Raw genomic sequence first — 6,784 nt, 5'->3', positions numbered from 1 at the left:
TTCCTTCCTTCCTTCCTTCCTTCCTTCCTTCCTTCCTTCCTTCCTTCCTTCCTCCCTTCCTTCCTTCTTCTTTCTCCTGTCTGGTCCACAAACAGGAGGCAGAAGATAAAGCAGCCATCTTGAGGCCAGGAGACAACAAAGCCATAAGCTAGGGATGATGGAGCAGAAAGAAAAAAGGAACCTGGGGGACTGATGCCATCTTGGAGCTGTTGCACAGTCTTGGACTTCTCTCTCTGTGAAAATAATATGCCTCCATTTAGTTAAAGCCCTAGAGTCAGGTTTATTGATGAGTAGCATAATGCAACTCTTTGTCATACTCCTACTCTTCCTTCTACCCGGAAAATTGCTTTCTCCTCACCCCATAGGCAGTTTTAGATGTCCTATGCTTTCTCCAAAGCCCACCTTAAATCCCACCTCTTTTTGGAAGGCATTCTATGACATCTCTCTCATAGTCACATAGGGCACAACTGAAATCATTAAAATAGCATGCATGTATCAAGTCTGCTTGATGTCATAAATATTTATGTATGTTTATTCACAAATACCCCTGCTAGGTTGAGATCTGCTAAAGGTAAGGATTATATTTCACTCGTTTTGAATGTCCTGCAGCACCCAGCACATTGCCCAGAGCAGCCACTCAATAAAAGGTTGTTTACTTTGATTGGAGAAATGCTCCTTCCTTCCCAAGTGTATATTATGGGTCAATTTAAAACACCTGGCTTCTATGTAGATAGGGTGAGAAAGTTAGCCAGTGGGAAAAGACTTCAGAAATCCCCATCACATTTTTACTATGTTTTGACAGTTTTGAAACTGTGCAGTCTATTGCTGATGGAAAGCCCAGATGTATAAACTAAGTTCAAAAGAAGGGATGGAAAGGAGATGATATTTAAAGCAAGGTTGGACCTACATACCATCAAAATAGCATGCTGGTTTCACCAAACTCAACTTCAAATCTGTATCTCCTGAAGGTAGATTCCTATCCACAGAAGTTAATGTATTACATTATGATTCCAATAGTTGATTTAATTTATGTTGTTTGACAAGAAGTTCTTGAGCATCTACTATGTGCCAAGCCTAGAGTGACCAATCATCCCACTTTGCCTATGACAGAGGGGTTTCCTGAGATGCAGGACTTTTTAATAGTAAGACCAGAGAGTCCCAGACAAACCAAAATGGCTGGTTTCCAAAAAGCTCTGTGTTTGATGGTAGATACAATGCAGTAAAAAAAAGACAGAAATTGTCCCTGCCCGTAGGGATCTCTATAGTCTAGCGGGCTTTTCTTTGTGTGTGTGTGTTGGGGGGGTTCCCAGCAATTACAAATAGTTTTGCACCCTTTAACTATATCAAGTCATTCATGTTAGATTCTATTACACAATAATCAAGTCCATCCAACACTTCCAGGTGCTAACACACAAATCTCTCAGCACAGCTAGCTGTCTGTGCGGAAGGAAGATGAAGGACTTTGGAATAGGAGAGTAAGCAGAAGTTCAGTTCATGAATGTGATCATTGTTCTGCCGGCTGTGAATTCCAACCAACTTTAATCACAGCCTGAGCCAGTTGTCTGTTGTTCTTGGATCAGCAGGCATACTCTATCTTCGGGTTCTCAATCCTCTTTGTGACACTAATTTTGACCTGTTGGGTGGAACAGTGACTTCTTTGGAAAGGCTGAGAGATCTGAACCTTTCTGGGGGAATGTGGAAGTAATCTGACTGTGGCGTCTACTGATATGACTATCACAGCTAGCTAGGACGTGACTTTTTTTCCATCATTGTTCCATTTGCAATCCTCCTACAACTGTATGCTGGGTTAAAGAGAAAAACTCCTCTACTCTTGCGTCAAAGGCCTATGGATGATTTAGTTTACCTTGTCAACCCTTCTTCCAGATTGGGAGTATGAATTTAACAATCCAATGGTCCTATTCCCCATAATCACCATCCACTCAACAAGGCTGAGGGTCCTGGTTCCTCCATTCCAAGAACCAGTGGAATACTTCTGACTCTATGGGGGGCTTTTCCCCTTTCAGTCCACAGACTTCCATTCTGGTAGGCTTTAATAACAACTACCAGTTGGTTTTCTACACCATGCTAGTCATTTTTATATCCATTATCCTATTTAAACTGCATAACAATTCAAATTGTTATTTGAATTGTTATTCCCACTTCCAGATGAGGCCCAGAAAGGTTAGGCTACTTTCCCAGGGTCACATATTATACATGGACAAAGTAGAATTTGAATCCTACTCTGTCAGACTCTTCTGAGTTGGTTTGATGACCAGAAAAGGAACAGATCTTGTATGCTTGAAGGTAAGTGTGAGAATGTCTGCAGGAAGAAAAGCAATTTAGTGTCTGTTGCTTTCTAAATCTTGCCTGGGGAGGGGGCGGAGAGAATGCTGCAAAGCAGAAGGAAGGCTGGACAAAAGCCCTGGTCTACTGCTCTGCATTAGATCAAATGTAAACCTAGTTTGTAGCTATATATGAGTTTGTGCTTTGAAGCAATAAGAAATAATTTTAAAACTGCCTGAGAAGGTTTTTTTAAGGGCAATTTTTTTTTTCAACAAACAAAACTAAAATGCTTAATTTCATTTCCATGGAACTTTTTATGGCAAAGATGCTCTAAGTAGCCTAGAATTACCCTCTGGAAAGATACAGATCAAAGAAGGGAGGGCGTCCTCCTGGTCAGCTTTGTCATTGAAGTGCAACCTTGAGGGGCTAAGAGCCCAACTACATCACTACTCATATGATCCACCAATGCAGTGGTGGGATGGTGCAGGGATCCCAGTAGGAGTGTTTACAAATGAGTAAAGGGATGCCTAGAGTCATGTGTCCCTAGTTTCCAGCAAACCACCTGATTTATAGCAGGTGCTCTATAATTTTATTGAATAAATGAACAAATAAATAAGCTAAGTGGTTTTTCAGAAGGTCACACAGCAGGGACAAAACTCCAATGTCCTAAATCTTAACTCGATCCTTGATCTATTTACATCATCCTCTAGGTGAGCTTGGCCAACTTTAAAGTGGATATTTGGATGTCAAAATGAATAGGGCACTGTGCCTACCTTAAGCAATGTCAAAAATTAAATTAGAGATGTGGAAAAGATGGGATTGGTGAAGCCCTCCTGCTATCCAGATGCCAGGACCATTCATCGTGGTTGGCTTGATTTCTAATGAGCCTCTGCTCCCCTCAGCAGTCCCTTCCCTCTTTCATACAATGCACAGTTCACATTACAAAGTCAACAGTTCCTTATCATGTGTGGTCATTCACCCTGTTGTTGTCTCTCCCTGGTGATTGTTTAATCTGGCTTCCCCACCACATTTCTTGGCTGCCTGCTCACTCCTGCCCTGTCAGTCAGGTTGTACTCAGGGAATATAAAGGCATAGAAAGCATTTTGAAGTCAATTATAACTGATTGGGTGTTTATCTACTGGTGTGGATTATCTCCATGCCCTATATAGATACTCAGCACAGGCTATTTGAACAACAATCCACACATTGGGGGACCTTCTAAGATTGGTACTCAGCTCTCCATTGTCCATGATAATAGAGGGGTGAGGAGTGTGGATGCACAGAAGATACATTTTTAAAAATCAAGGTATAGTTTACACCTGTTCTAACTGTACATTTTAATGAGTTTTAAGGTATTGTATATCTGTGCGACCATCACTGTAATTGAGACAAAGCACATTTCCAGCATCCCAAAACATTCTCTTGTGCCCCATCTCAGTTAATCTTGCCCTCTCTTGACCCCAGCCAACCAACAATCTACTTTTTGTCACTATAGATTAGATTTGTCTTTTGTAGGGTTTTCATATGAACAGAATCATAGAGAATGCACCCACCAAAGTTATTTTTACTTGACTTTGGAATAGCTTCTCCGATTTCTTTCCCAGTGATGTCTGGTTCAGGCTGATATTAAAATGAGTTCATGTTCCCTACACCCACAGTGATTTGACAAGGTGGGCAGAGCTAGGATTTGGAAGAAATCTGAGAGGTAAGAAGCGGAGGCCGGTGAGAATATAATTGGCAATGAGAAGAATGTTGGCTCTTAACGGCATTAGTAGAATATGACAAAGAGTGTGTGCCCACTTTGTGCCCTGAACCTATTTTCAATGTCACTCAATACAGCTTTTCCTACACCTAACTGCCTAGGAATTTTGTGCTCTTTGCCTTGAATGGGCACTTTATTTGGAAACTCCAGACTCCAGCCAGACCCTCTCAGCCACGGAGTCATTGCACCCTCTGGTGTAAACCCGGGGATCTGTCACCCCTGTGGCCTGAGGCATTCCCACCTCCAAGGCCATCTATTGCCAACCACAGGGCACCATCCCCACCCCCACCGCCCCAAACCCCTACCAGGCTTTAGATTCCCCTGGCCCCCTCAAGCAAGAATCCAAGAGTAGGGAAGTGTCAGACTCCCTCCAGCTGCTGTTGGGTTCCTGGGTCAGAGGCTGAACTTGTGAATACATGAACATAGAGGAATACCAAGAGATTAACAGCTTGAGAGAAGACAGGAACAGAAGAAAGGAAATCCCAGAGAAGACAGAGCAAGCTAGACATGAAAGATGAAGAGGTGAAGGGCAGAGGCACAGCCCCAAAAACAAAGCAGTAAGCAATAGAGGATGGATTTTTTTTTTCCATCTAAGCGAAATCCTAAAAATTCACTCCTCTGGGGGGGGGGGATCACTCCTCTGCCCAAAATAAGTAGATTCAGACCCAAGCTATAAGAATCCTTGAAAAGTGGATTTTAACATGGAAATCCTGATGAATCTTTTAAACAACTAGTATCCCACCCCCGCCAGGTATTGCTGGACCAGCTTAATCTCTTTAAATCTCCAATAACTTCAACTATGGTGTTTAAAGTCTCATAAATCTGCACTAGCTTAAAATAGGGAAATATAAATCATGTTCAGGAGCTTAGGGGTAGGGACAGAAGATGGGCACCCTAATGCCATTTAAAACCACAGCACAGGCTTTTCATCAAATTGTTCCAAGAGAAGCTGAAATGGAAAATGCTCAGGTTTCTGAGTTGTGGTTCCATACGTTCTCAATTTGTTCTTTTTCCTCCTTTTTCAGGGGGTGGGGTGGAGTGCGAGGGAGTGTTGACGAGCTGTGTAGCTGGAGAAAAAAAAAGTTGTAAAGACCTATCTTGCTTAGTCCTATTTTTACACAAAATAAAACCCAAAACAAACAACAACAATTTTTAAAAACTACTGCCAGAAGTCATTAGCAAACAGCACTATTTCTAGTAAGGCACCAACAAAAAATGATGTCTGGTTTTTGTTAAATGATTAATTCATGCCAGAAAGTAAAAACTGTGGATACACTTCTACTAATAATGGCTACTTTTTCTTTTTCATTCCTACTATATGCCAGGCCCTCCCTGAGTGTAGAGGGCTCGATATCCTCTCTAATTAAATCCTCACAGCAGCCCCATGAGAAATACTATTCTCTCCGTTTTATAGATAAGGAAACTGAGGTTCAGATTGTTTAAGTATCTCGTCCAAAGTCACCCTGCTGGTAAATGATGGAGCAAAAATTCAAACCCAGGGTTTGCTTTGGAAGCCCTGATCTTATCTACAGGGCCACCTCTCTTCTGTGGTGTAATGGAGACAGCCCACAGACCACCTGGATGAATCCCAAATAACATATTCTGAGATCGAATGTGCTTTCATCTCTTTCTGGACCTGGTCCAATGACCTTTTCAAACCCCAAAGCCTTAGAAAAGTCTGCTCTGTTAACTGAATCTTTACTCAAAGTTCAGACCCTGTAGAGAAAATCAGTTTCCCCACTTGACGTTGCCTTCTTCAAATCCCAATTTTCCTGCACTGATGTACTACCAAGGGATACTGGGAAAAGCTCTGAACTGTAGTTTAGATTTCTTCACCTACTAAATAAGCATCTAGAAGACCAATGCTCTGGGTTGTTGGGAGGATTAATATATAGGAACACAGTCTGGAGATGGCAAAGGCCAGGCAATTGCTGGGTCTTACAATGATCATGGTACTTTAAATATAAGAAGGAGTAACAGCCCCACTAAAGTCTAGCTTCACAGGAAAGAGAGAAGAGAGAAGACATTTGAACCACTGGGATGAAAGTCTGAACTCTTCAAAACACTCATGAGTGAAAGACATGCATTTGGAAGAGGGAAAATATACGTCTTTCTGCCATCATTTCCCAAACTGTTTTATTATTGGGGGCTATTAACAGATGTTTTCTCAGAAGGTCTATGGTCAAAAAAATTTGGAAAACTCCATTTCTCAGAGATCACAATGCACCTTATTGTTTTAAAGATCCTGAGAAGCCTTACCATAAAACAGTCTCTGATTTACCCAGCAATTCCTAAACGCATGACCATAGGAACTTGAATTTTGGGTTTCCATCTCTCAAGCATCTCCCAGAACACCATGGAACACAGTTTAGGAGATGCTACTCTCCATAAAGATGGCTCTCCTAGCCCCCATGAGTACAACATCTTAGTCAACTCTTTCCTTCTAAATTTCACATCACGTCACAGTGAGGAGATTCCCCAACACCTGTGAACATGTTTGCACAATACCAGGCCTGCGCAGAGGACAGTACGCATAGCACACCCCCAGATCTCTGGATGCAGGCCGCACTGCCTTAGACGAGAAGACAGGAATAAAAGGAAGTGTGGCTCTCTTCAGCAGCTCTCCGGCAATGTGTGCATAGTGATGCTAACTTATCCTGGAGAATTGTCTTAGTTTGGGGTCCTCTAGAAGCCGACCTTGGAACAAGGATTTGAGAGCAAGTAGTTTATTTGGGATTT

Source organism: Mustela nigripes, chromosome 2 (assembly GCF_022355385.1).
Source record: "Mustela nigripes isolate SB6536 chromosome 2, MUSNIG.SB6536, whole genome shotgun sequence".
Taxonomy (NCBI): domain Eukaryota; kingdom Metazoa; phylum Chordata; class Mammalia; order Carnivora; family Mustelidae; genus Mustela; species Mustela nigripes.
The sequence above is the reverse complement of the archived record's forward strand: the minus strand, read 5'-3'. Positions refer to the sequence as shown.